This window comes from Acanthaster planci, linkage group LG02, assembly GCF_054643075.1.
Source record: "Acanthaster planci isolate LZ-2023a linkage group LG02, COTS_SCS, whole genome shotgun sequence".
Lineage (NCBI taxonomy): Eukaryota > Metazoa > Echinodermata > Asteroidea > Valvatida > Acanthasteridae > Acanthaster > Acanthaster planci.
The window spans coordinates 10,561,759-10,575,379 of record NC_141778.1 but is presented as its reverse complement, the minus strand read 5'-3'; the positions used below and the strand labels follow the sequence as shown (position 1 = coordinate 10,575,379).

At 39.3% G+C, this 13,621-nt stretch overlaps 1 pseudogene; it reads left to right on the top strand.

Annotated features, from left to right (window-relative positions):
• Positions 1-7,539: 7,539 nt before the first annotated feature.
• Positions 7,540-12,458, top strand: LOC147799875 (uncharacterized; annotated as a pseudogene).
• The last annotated feature ends 1,163 nt before the right edge of the window (positions 12,459-13,621 follow it).

The following is a 13,621-nucleotide window of genomic DNA, read 5'->3' as shown; positions in this document are numbered from 1 at the left end:
TTATAAAAACATAATAGGTGCCTAGTACGCGGAGAAACAGACACGAAGTTCTTTTTAAGTGCGCACTTGAAGGTCTAGTGCTTCCGCATACATGAACTAGCATAATTTAGTCAATAGCGGTGTTCTATGACTTAACTTGATGTGTAACACAAGGAGAAACAGTTTTGTCTGGACCCTTTTAACAAACTTGTTCATTGAGATATTTGTGAAATTAAGGCAATCAATTTTGTTTCCATCTGGACTCATTTTATGAAGATCTTCGTTGTGTACGCTCTCCTATGTTGTTCATTTCAGTAATAACATACGGGACAGTATATAAACGATGTGCTTTTTGCACGATTGTCTTTTAAGTTCGCCCAGAATGCAATGAAATCGAACGACGTTGTTTATGGAAAAACAATGGAAAGGAAACGTTCAACAAGATTCTGTCAGTTCAATGACACGTACTCCATGTCACTCTAAAACGAGTTTCTGTTTGAATAGCATCAAAACTTCCATTTGGCCTGTACGAAACTAAACACACACGACAAATTGTACCGGTATGCGGAAATAGTTGGTGCTTTGTCATAAACACAAATGACTCTTGCACTGCTATAGAATAAAATAGAAATTTCAGGGACGTAGCAGCTCGAGGCAGACACACAACGTGCCCCAATTGGATGTATTCTTCTGTACAAAAATTATGCATGCACTTGTTACTTCCTAGATTACAGTAGTGCATTTTGTTGTGTGTGGTAATCAGTTGAAGAAACTGCGTCATGTCCAGAATTGCCCGACTCGTTATTATAAAAAGAATGGATTACACTCAAATTTAAGGAAGTGTACTGGCTTCCAGTTAGCCTAAACGGGTTGAACTGAAGATTCTTTACATCACTTTTTTAATTTATCCGCCATGGTGAGTTAGCACAATGCCTCAAAGAATTAATATCGGTTCATCATACAACTAATATTTGAGCTAAATCTTGTGACGATGTGAAAAGGCTATTCCTGGGACAAATATATAAAGTATGCGTTTATCGTGAGTTTACAGTTTACACCCCATGGAACAGACTGCCGATTTCGTGAAAATGTTGCTGAATTAGAGACTTCTACGATCGGAGCATGTTGATTTTAACTATTTGTAATTATAATTCGCCGACTTACTTATGATATATTTTAATGTCTTTCTGAAGCGTTTCGAGAATGTCATGTGAAAAGTTATAGGTCTATAAAGAACATATCATGATTGTATACATGCAATAAACCTCTTTGATATTCAAATTAATTAAAGTCCATAAGATGGCAACTATTCAATGTCAGGTTTGGCAGTGAAATAATCTTGAAGGAGCGCTACCTGGACCTTAGCAGCACTTCAAACCACACAGGATGACGGTACCACGGTTACCGGTATCTCAAAATTCTGGACGCTCGAGGGGTCGGGTATGGTGTTCTAGGCCTATATATCTGCCACAGTCCCCCCCTCGGATCTCACCTCGCGTTATACCCAGCAAGAAATGAGACCGAGGGGTACCCCCCCCAACGTGTCCAATCCCTATACACATTCCAGACTATTGTTACTTAACACATCCCCCAAGATGTCTGAAAGGAATTCCCCAGATTCCTGCGAGACAATGACCAACACAAAGCGGGGGGGGGGTTCTCTCCGTCTCATACCTTGCTGCATATGCCTCGCGTATCTCGCCTCGCGTATGTGCGCGTGGCAGATATAGAATAACCATTTCCCACGGTTCGTAGTATAGCGGGAAATAATTGTCTTTGGAATTCGGGCAACGCATTATGCGTATTTGGGCGTGCTAGTTACGTAACATGAGTTGTTTAAAATGAACGTTCAAACTCAAGCTGCCTTTAGGAGAGCGGCTTGAGCTTTGAACGGGTACGGACGTGTTCTCTACGTTGCTGTGCGAGTGGTGAGACCTCCATACGCAATCTTTTCTTTGCTTTCATGCTTGCATGACTCTGCTTGCTTTGCTGTTTCTTTTTTTCCTTGCTGCTTTTATGACCATTTACAGTAAGATCTGCAGATTATAACTACGCGTACTAAAGCTACATGTACATCGTCGAGCCAACATGGCCGACGAAAGTGAGGAAGACATGACATGGGATCAGCTATCACAACAGCAGATATCAGAATATAAATCTAAGCATAGTCGAAACCAAAACAATAATCAACCACGCTCTACATTAGACATTCTCATGAGTCAAGCCCAAGATGACCAAAATGATAATGACGATAACGATGCAGATACACGTAACGAAAATACTGAGCATGCCAAAGATATGGAAACTCAGGTCAGCTCGCCAAAAACTTCATGGAGACCAACGTCCAGAAAAAGAGCGAAACCAATAAGCCCAAGTGAAGATTCTACAGAGTCTGACAACAGTTCTTATTCTCGATACCAAAAGAGAAGAAATGTAAATGCTTATCCGTATTCGTCCCAAGAAAATGCAAATCCTACCATTGTTATCATAAATTCTCCAGATGCCAAACTTGCTCAGATAAATCCTATTAAAATAGCCAAAGCTCTCAATGAAATCGGATCGAACATCATCAAAAATGTCACTAAAACCAACCAAGGTGGCATCAGTGTTAAATGCCACACACCTGGTCAGGCTAAAAAACTTAAAAGAATCAATACGCTTGGACAGTGGTCCGTAACCACCGAGTTCGCGAAATCAGAAACACAAAGTAAAGGTGTTATCTCTGGAGTACCGGTTGAACTCTCTGATAAAGAAATCCTCAAGGAATGCAAAAAAGATGGTGTCATGGATGTACGAAGGCTCACTTTCAAAAGAAATGGACAAACTGGAAACAGCCTCTCTGTCTGCCTCACATTTAACACGCCTCACCTGCCTCAGCGCATTCAACTCGGTTATCAATACTTCGATGTTAAGCCATACATACCGCCAGTCATACGCTGTTTCAACTGCCAACGCCTTGGACACACAGCAAACAATTGTCGTAGCAAAACAAGATGTGTACGATGTAGTGGTACTCACACGTACGATCAGTGTGACAAAAAAGACCAAGTCAAATGCAGCAGATGTGGTGGAAGCCACTCCTCTGCCTATGCCGGTTGTGATACCATTAGAGAAGAAAAGAAAATCCAAGAAGTTAGAGTAACCTACAACATATCCTACGCTGAGGCAGCAAAGTCCATCCGTACAGACATCACTGTCCATGCGGAAAAGCCTGACACACTTTCTCCAACACCTAAAATGAAAACCTGGACTCCAAACAAAACATGGGCGAACACACAAAATACACAAAATGTACATGTCAGCAGTGAACAAAGAAGACAGAATCTGCAACCGTCGTCCAAAAGAGAGATTTCTACTCAAACCGAAGATATATCAGTAGCTAGCCAAACTGAATCTATTTCACCATATTTGTTGGCAGATAACTCGCTAATAGAACTACTTATTGGAACGCTTCAAATCTGGGAGTCAACTAAAAATAAAGAAAGTAGGGAATCAGAAATAAAGTCTCTCTGTGATCACATATTCCATCAATCAACCAAAACACATCAGGCATCAGACAAACAAAGAAAACGTAACGCTCATACACAATCCTCAAGCACTGGTACATCCCCGCAGGGGACACAAAAGAAATCCTCTCAGTCCAAAACCAAACAGAGAGGAGCCCCTGCTATGTCCTCACAACCTGAAACTTCACAACAGCATTGAAAACATCCAATCGATCAAAAGGGGAAAGTCGGCAAAAATAAACATGAATCTTATCCTCATGGTCTTTATCTTACAATGGAATGCACAATCACTTATTGCACACGGAAATGAATTCAAGCATGCTATAAATGACTGGAACGACAAACCCGACATAATTTGTATACAAGAAACATGGCTTAAAGAAAGTAAGAATTTCAATCTTCCTGGATATAACATTTACAGATTGGACAGGAAACCTGACCTTAAATCCTGTGGCGGGGGATGTGCTATTTTTACCAAAAAAGCCCTCGTTGTTCAAAACATTGCTGACAAAAATTCCCTTTTCCAGTATCAAGTTCTTGAAGTGTATAATAGTGATAAAAGTAAATTAAAAATTATTAATGCTTATAACCCTTGTCTCACTTTGAAGGACGATTCTTTAACCGACATCGAAAATCATATAAGTAAGAATACTATTATTTGTGGAGACTTTAACAGCCACAACTCCCTCTGGGGAAGCAAAATGACTGATGCCAATGGTAATATCATTGAAAATGTAATGGACAAATACAATCTTGTCTGTGTTAATAGTGGAAACGGTACTAGAATTAACACCTCCAATGGTACTACTACTTGCATTGACATTACTATCACCTCTCCAGATCTCGCAGCCAAGAGTAACTGGACTACCTTAGATGATACTTGGGGAAGCGACCACTACCCTATCATTATTGAATTTAACCAAAAATGCCAGTACACTTCCAAAAACTATAACTCACGTTGGTCCACCAAAAGAGCCAACTGGGATGCCTTTGAACGAGCTTGTGATAACCTTATTACTGAGCCAAGCATTAATATTAATGCTGAAGATGCTTATAACGAGTACATTGAGCAACTTACTGAGGCTATCAATCATTCCATCCCGCGTACAGTTTCTCATAAAAAGAACAAAAAGACATCTACTTCATGGTGGAATGATGACTGTAAAAAAGCTGTTGAAAACCGGAAAAAAGCCCTTAAATTGTTAAGGAAAACCCGTTGCCCTAAAGACCTTATAGCTTACAAACGTACCTGTGCTATTGTTCGTAAAACTATTAAAGCTGCTAAAAGAGATGATTGGAAAAGTTTTTGCGATACTTTGAACTCCCAAACTCCTTCCAAAAAGATTTGGGACAAAATTCATCATATTAACAATACTCATACTAAGGTTAACATCTCAGTCATAAAAGACAGTGATAAAGAGTTTATCTCTGACGAAGATAAAGCTAACTTACTTGCTCAAAGTTTTGCTTCTATCAGCAATGATCAAAATTACAGTCCCTCCTTTTTAAAAACTAAACAAAATGCTGAAAATAATTTTCACCTTAATGATGATAATGATAATGTTATTAATGAACCTTTTACTATGTCTGAACTGGAAACTGCCATTGATGCAGCAAAGTGTACCTCTCCAGGTAAAGATGGTATCGGCAATGACATTATTAAACATCTCCCTCAAAAAGCACGTGAAATTATTCTCATCATTTTCAACAAGATCTGGAGTACTTCTCAGTGTCCTAGCCAATGGAAAGAAGCCATACTTACTCCTATTCTTAAACCCGGCAAAACTCCCACCGATCCTAAATCTTACCGGCCAATTGCGCTCACCTCCACCTTCTGCAAAATAATGGAGCGCATGGTCAATAATAGACTTATCTGGTACCTGGAGAAGCACAATTTGATAAGTAATAATCAGTCTGGTTTCCGGAAAGGGAGAAGCACCAAAGACCATATCATTCATCTTGAATCTAGCATAAACAAGGCTTTTGCCAACAGAGAAAGTACTTTGGCGGTCTTCCTGGATCTTGAAAAAGCATATGATATGCTGTGGCCCAAAGGAATTGTCATCAAATTACAATCACTTGGAATTGGTGGGCGCATTACCCGATGGATCAATGACTTTCTAACGAATCGGAAAATCCAGGTTAAAATAAGTAACACTTATTCTGAACCATGTACTGTTAAAAATGGCACACCCCAAGGTAGTGTTATTAGTCCAACACTCTTTAATATTGCTGTTAATGACCTTTCTCAATGTATTAATGGAGTTAATATCTGTCAATATGCAGACGACATAGTCATATGGAAATCCAATAGAAATATTAATTTCATTACCAATAAGATCCAACAAAGTCTCAATAACATTTCCTCTTGGTGTGGAAAATGGGGCTTTAAAATATCAACTCCCAAGACCTACGCTGTCCTATTTACTCATAAACGAAATGCTTCCTCTAAACTGAAGATAAATAATTCTGACATCAAATTTCAAAACTCAGCTAAATTTCTTGGTGTCATCTTTGACAACAAACTAACATGGAAGGAACACATCAACTATGTCGTCAATAGAAGCAAAGCTAAACTTAACATCCTCAGATGTATTAGTGGAACTGATTGGGGATCAGACTGTTGTATTCTCTTTCGCCTGTACAAAACTCTTATCAAACCAATTCTGGAGTATGGATGTGAAGCCTTCAACTCAGCGGCTTTAGAACACAAGCAAAAATTAGATAGTATACAATACCAGGCTCTGAGGATATGCTGCGGAGCACTGTATGGAACCTCGTTACAGAAACTGCAAATAGAGTGTGGAGATCCTCCTCTTTATCTCAGCCGTAATTATTTATGTAATCTATATAATATCAAACTGGATATGCATGCTTCTCATCCTAATAAATACGTCCAAATAGACTGCTGGCAGAAACACTACTTTGCTAAAAAATGGAAAAATAATCTATACCAAGCCCCATTTGAAGCCAGAACAGGTAAACTGCATTTTAATACCTTCCCATTACACAATCCTTTTCCTTACTGGCATTATACTAAACCTGATATCTCAACAGAAATTTTAAACCATGTTAAACATATTATGGATACCAATGAAAAGGGTTCCCTTGCTACAGAGATCATACATAGAACTTGGGGTAACTCACTTCATATCTATACAGATGGTTCTGTCGACCCAAATAATAACACTGTGGGATGTGGTATATACATACCCCAACTTAATTATTCTAAGAACATCAGATTAAACAACGAAGCCTCTATTTTTACAGCGGAACTCTTTGCCATTTTATTGGCCCTTGAATGGATTGAAGATATTCAGCCTATGCAATCCTGTATATTCACAGATTGTCTAAATGCTATACAAGCTATATCTCGGCCTATCCCAAGAAACAAATTAACTTGTGATATTCGGCATACACTTATTAATATTCAACATCAGGCTAACAATGTTACTTTTGAATGGATACCAGGACACTGTGGAGTTAAAGGAAACGAACAAGTTGACCAGATTGCAAAAAAGGGTACTAAAAAAACTATTATTGACCATAAACTGCCCCTTTCTATAACAGAAGTTAAACATCAACTCAAAAGTTGCATCAAACAACAGTGGCAACGAGAATGGAATAATTCTAAAGCTTCTTTACTTAAAAAAATACAACCCATTGTTTCCCTTAACATGAACACGTGGAACCTCTCACGCTGGCAAGAAGTTCAGATTCACAGACTCCGGCTTGATATGTGTAAAAATCTAAATAGTTTCTATAAAAAAATCGGTAAACATGCGAACGGATTTTGTGAAACATGCAACACATACGACAATGCTGAGCATTTTCTCATAAATTGTAACAAATATGTTAGTGCCAGGAGAAAACTTCAAAAATCATTAAAATTAACTCCAGATCAAATGACTCTTAAAAATGTTTTAAACTCAAAATATAATATTCCCCACTTACTGAAATACATCAAGGCTACTAACAGTAACATCTAATATGAACATGCATGCTATACATACATTTACATTTATTCATATTTGCCCATGCTTTCTGGTGAGATATGTACGTCAAACGATTGGCTGGACAGAGTGCTGCCTATCAACACCTGGAGTATGCAGCCTGCGAACGTACCGGCGGAGCACGGGCTCTTAAATTGCAAGGGAGACGGCTGGCTTGCAGGACACTGTAGCATCTCCATGTCTGGAGGATCGTTGATGTCATATCACCCCCATAACATCCTTCATCTACTGATTGCCTTACACATGTACATATTTTCCACATTTCATATGTAGCTCTTCTCATCTAAGCCTTGTCCAGTTTCTTTGCATGTATGCATGTAAATATCCTACAGTACACGCCTCCTTTTACAGAGTCATTTTTCAGTTCTTGGGTTTTCAGACTTGTCCATTCTTTTCTTCTCACCCGTCATTGTTCTCAAAGCTCAAGCCTGATGTCGTCATTGTGAGGAAGATTTCTTCGTGACTCAGCAACTGTATTTGAAGTTGGCACAAAGGGCACAATAGTGCCAAAGGTGCCATTAATCTCACAACAACAACAACAAGCTGCCTTTATCGAGGATCGAGTTAAGCAGGCCGTGGCAGGATCGCAAGTGACGCCCTATTGGACGAGCTTGACGATTTGATATCGGTCAAATTTTCAGTATTCGAGGGCAAAGTGAGCGACACCCAAAAGCAAATTTCCGACAATCAACTATCGAAAATTACACAAAATATTCTGACAAATGACAGCTACAGATTCAAACGTAAGAGCTGCGAAGATCAGTAGAAATTTAATGTCAAGGTCGCCAACAAGCTGAAGGACGTGCAGTCCAATCTGGACAGCATGAGAGATTTCTACAAGCCGCCAAAGATGTGGCAGCTAGAAGGTATTTCATTGATTAGGCATCGTCAGAAGCTAATACAAATGGCTGATTCGTCTGATTCGGGATGGCGGGCTGTCACCGCGTACGAAACAAGCCCATTAGCGTCGGGCTCTGAAGACGAAAAGCGCATTAGTGGAGCTGAATTTAGAGCTGCGAAGAAGTTGAAGCTCGATCAAGCCAAGAGAGTAAGAAAACCAGCAGATTTTTTTCGTGGCCTACATCTGCAGAGCAGATCCCAGGACCACGGCTGCTCTGCAAGGCGGGTGTTTGCTTCGCATGTGGTCAGCCTGGTCACTGGAAACACAAGTGCTTCATCAAACAGCTAGGAAAGAGCGATAAGATAAGTGATGAGTTCCTTTCCCTTGAACGAATGCAGGGTGCTGACCAAATAGCATCTGGGCAGGTTTTGATAAAGAAACTATTGTGCAAATTGATTTGATTTCACCAGTTGGTCGTTTGAAAAATTCGCTAACAAAGTAATATGATGTTAAGGTTAACTCTTATGTTCGAACAGTTCTTAAGGATGGATACATTATCCCATTCAAGAAGCTCAAGAGGCTTTTCTTTTAAATAATAATCAGTCGGCGATTCAAAATGCTACTTTTGTTTCAGAGGAGATTGAAAAGCTAAAAAAAAGCTGTATTTCAGAATGTGATCAAAAGCCCACAGGTGTCAATCCTTTGACCGTTGTTTTTAGTAAAAGCGGGAAAGCTAAGCTCGTTCTGGATTGCAGAAATTTGAATCCCCATCTGGCACAATTAAAGTTCAAATAAGAAGATGTCTCTACAGCGAGGCAGATTTTTCGGCAGGGTGATTTTTGTTCACATTCGACCTAAAATCCGCGTATCGTCATATTGAAATTTTAACCAGTCATAGGACTTACCTTGGTTTTGCATGAAACAAAGGGACGCATATGTTTTTATAAATTTAATGCACTGCCCTTTGGCCTGGCTATTGCACCCTTCATTTTCACAAAGATGATGAAAACAGTGATTTCCTTTTATGGTCAAAAGGTCATAGAGTTGTCATGTATTTGGACGACGGTATCACAGGAGGTGATAATTTTCAAGTAGCAGTAAACCTAAGTCAAGAAATCCACAAGTTGTTGCAAGATTGGGATTCTGTGTTTGGGAACCTTCCCATTGGTTGGTGTTCAAGTGGTCCATGTCCTCAGGTACATTGCATGCAGCAAGTACAAGAATAGATGGAGTGCAAGAGGCTCTTGATTGTCTCCTCAAACTATTGGAAATGGATAATTGCAATCTGGTTTCAGCTAGGTAGTTGGCCTCTGTTGTTGGCCAAATAATATCATTGACCTATTCAATAGGGAAACTTGTGCGATCAAAGACGGGAGCCTTATACCACTGTGTAGATACCAGGGCTTGCTGGAATGCACGTGTGTTCATTGTTGACGATGCGTACAATGAAATCAAATTTTGGAGAAAGGAAGCAGGAATTCTAAATGATAAAGGCCTCCAGATTCAGTACAAACATTATCACGAAATCGATGTGCGGGAGCCTTGGTTGAAGGCACTGAGGTGATAGGTTCATGGAACCAAGAAGAAGCTCAGCAAAGCTCCAGTTGGAGGGAAACTGAGGCAGTAAACGGAGTTCTGAAAAGCTATGTTAAAATTTTAGAAAACATAAAAGTAAGATGGCTCACTGATAATAAGAATGTAAAGAAGATCATAAACTCTGGCAGTAACGAGTCAGGTTTGAAACATGTTGCATTACATATTCAAGATTTGTGTCAAGAAAGTGAAATTGTTATTCAACCGGAGTGGATCAAAAGAAGGGATAACATGAAAGCAGATGCGCTTAGTAGAACCAGAGATAGCGATGACTGGCAGATTCATGTTTCAATTTTTACCGAGCTGGATATAGCTTGGGACCCTCATTCGATTGACAGATTTGCAACGAACCTGAATGCACACTGCAAAAAGTTTAACTCTAGGTTTTGGTGTCCTCATGCCGAGGGAGTTGTGCATTTAGCCAGAATTGGTCTGGCGAATGTAATAGGATTGTCCCTCCGCCTATACCTATGCTTCGAGCAGTAAACAAAATGGGAAAAGAAAAGGCTATAGGTACCTTGCTTATCCCACAATGGAAAAGTGCCCCCTTTTGGCCAGACTTGGTTTCTGGTAATGTAATGGAGCGTTTAAAAGCTTTGTAAAAGAGAGCAAGATTCTTCCTAACTGTGATGTAATCACCCATAGTCGCCACAAGTTTAGAATTTTTTTCCGAGAACCCGATCAAATTCAAATTGATTGCCTTACGCGTTGTGTTTTGAAGGCACAGGGTTGAGGAAATTAATATATACCCAATTGTCTTTGTAGGTATCCGTCTGAAGGAGCATGTGAAGGAGGCTCTGATACGAGCAGGTGTAACTGAGCATGATTTGGGAGAGAAGATGTACAGTCATCTGATAGCAGCTATAGAAGTGACAACACACTTAAAAACTATTATTGGGCTTTCAAGCGATGGTCCAACTTTTGCCAGGACAGCAGTTTTCCAGATATACCAGCGGAGCTAATCCACGTAGCAGTTTACTTGACTAAGCTTCTGGAGCGTCATCACCGCAGCAGTTTACGCCATCAAATGGGCATACGACATGAACGGCATAGCAGATCCCACAGCCAACTCCTTTGTCCGAAATCTTCAAGAATCTGCCAAGCCCACAACAGGTCACAAGGTGGTCAAGAAAGATACAGTTACAACTGAAATGTTAATTGAGTTAGGTGATAAGCATGTAGATTCCCAAGATCTCATTGAAGTCAGAAATATATGTATCATCACTATGGCATTTGCTGGTTTTCTGCGGTATGACGAATTGAGTTCCATTCGTTGTGAAGATATAACAATTCGTTTGGATTTTTTTTGTCAGAATAACGAGAAGAAAAACTAATCAATTTACAGCAGGTAGCGAAGTAGTCATCGCCAAAGATTCTTCTTCAGCATGTCCGCATAGAATGATGAGGAAATACATTTCATTGGGTGGCATTATTTAGATTCTAATTTTTCTTCTTCAGACCAGCATTTAGGTCGAAAAACGTATGCAAACTCATTGCAAAAGATAAACCACTGAGTTATATTAGGGCTATAGGGAGTGCATCATTTGAATGCCCCTGCATGGGATGAATTTTGGTTTGCATTCTCTTCGATCTTGGGGTGTAACTGCTACTGCTAATAATCAGGTACAAGATCGTTGTCTTTGTAGACATCTTAGATGGAGGAGAGAAGAAAGTAAGCATGGTTATATAGCTGATTCGCTAGAGAAGCATTTGCAGGTGACTCAGAATCTTGGTCTTTAATGTAGTAGACTGCAAGTTTATGTTATATCAAAACGCCGTTATTCATGCGAAAATTCCTCAATTTGTTTGTTTTAATCATTCTTGCAATTGCTTTGGCATTTTTCTGTTGGGCGGCGCTCAACGTGCTTCGCTACAGCCTATATACATGTACACAAGCTTGTCTTGTGTACAATCCTGTAGAGTTGAGTATAACCAAACCATATATAGTCGGGGGCTTTGGATGCCGAGGATGGTTTGGCCTGGTGATTCTCTAATTGTAGTTGAATGGTGTAATCTCACGAGGGCGCTATTCACGCTGTCCATGAATTGCCCGGTTACCGTGTAGCAGTATTGGTGTTGTGGGCATTTTATGCGGGCATGAAAGATGTTCAAAGTTTAATGACGTATTAATTTTAAAGGATTCTAGAGGCTTACAAATTAATAAAATATGAGCGTCGCTGAACAGCTCAACCAATGAGAATCACCCATCTCAAAGGGTCACATGACTTTCTGCTAGAGTCGTGTGCAAGAATCAAAGTGTCGTGTGTAAAAAGGTAAAATACAGAATAAATGTCACGTGTACAAAGTGTAGAGCCGGGTGCGTGGAAGTGCTTACCCGGTCATCGTTGGTGAATGACTGACAGTTACAAAGTCTGAGGTTTCTGAATACATGTATTTGCTCAATGTCATTTCCTAGTTTGTATATTCCTGTTTATAATCATTTTCCGTCATGTCCATGTTCCCCAGTGCCCGATGTTTGTTTTGTGTCTTCCGGCTTTCCACTCAAGTTCTCTCTTTGGAAGTATGCCTATACCCATCCAATTTTTCTCTTTAACAATTTGGCCTGTACATTTGATGTTTCTTCAAAGATATGTATTTCTCATTGCCTGGTTGTTTTTCCATATGAAGTGTATGTTTACTTGTGTTTGTTGATTGCGCATTACGTTCTTACGATCACTTTAGAATGTTGATTCTTTTCCTTGCTTCAATGACTTTACTTTTAAGTGTTTCAAAGTATCCTGAGCCCCTGTCACTGGCAAGCCAATGGCTTATTATTGCTTATAGTAATTGTTTCATTTACATGTGTTTGTTTTTATAAATAAAATTGTATCGTTTTCCTTTAATGTGCATGCTATAGGAATTTTTTTCATGGCTGGATACAAATAAAATGTACCTACAAACAAATTAACAGGAACTTTTACGGATTCCCCTACCAGTACGTATATATACAAAGCTCATTGATCCAAGGTTGACAGGAGGCTATCCGAAACGAAGCTGACACAAGTCAAATTACTGTGTTTTTAAGCAACTATGTACATTTTGAACATAGACGTGTCTGTTCATTGTTTCATTTCCAGCATGCAAGTTTTGTACATTCCAAACCCTAAGTTTTACAACTGTCTCTATAAAGTACCGTGAATACGACACAAACATGATTACACTTAAAAACGACGTCACATGCACACTTTGGTACTCGCCCGGAATAATTTGTCAAAACAGGGTGAAAATACAGGATTACCACCTGGTTATCTCACTACCACAAACTTAGGACAGGAGCTCTGTTATTGTGGAAGAGGGAAAATATTCTTCGCAGGTTATAAAAAAGAGCATGAATTGCCGATAAAGTTATGCAAAATATACTAAGAATTATTTTGATCGTAAACACCAAGGAAGCACAAAAGCAAACATTTCGTACTCGTATCATGCTACGCTCTTGTAAATGTACAAAAGACAATTCTACATCTTAATAAATGTAATAAATGTATAATATATATTGTTCTACCGTTTCATTTAAGCAAATGAACGTTGCTTAACACTTCATAACAGTAGCAACTATCCATATTTGTCAGCTTTGTGACGTTTTCCTTCTAGGATCACAAAAACAAGAAATTCACCTTAGTGTGGGTATTAGCACCCATTATGCATAGCATTTACATACATGATTATATCATGGATAAAGGTATACTATA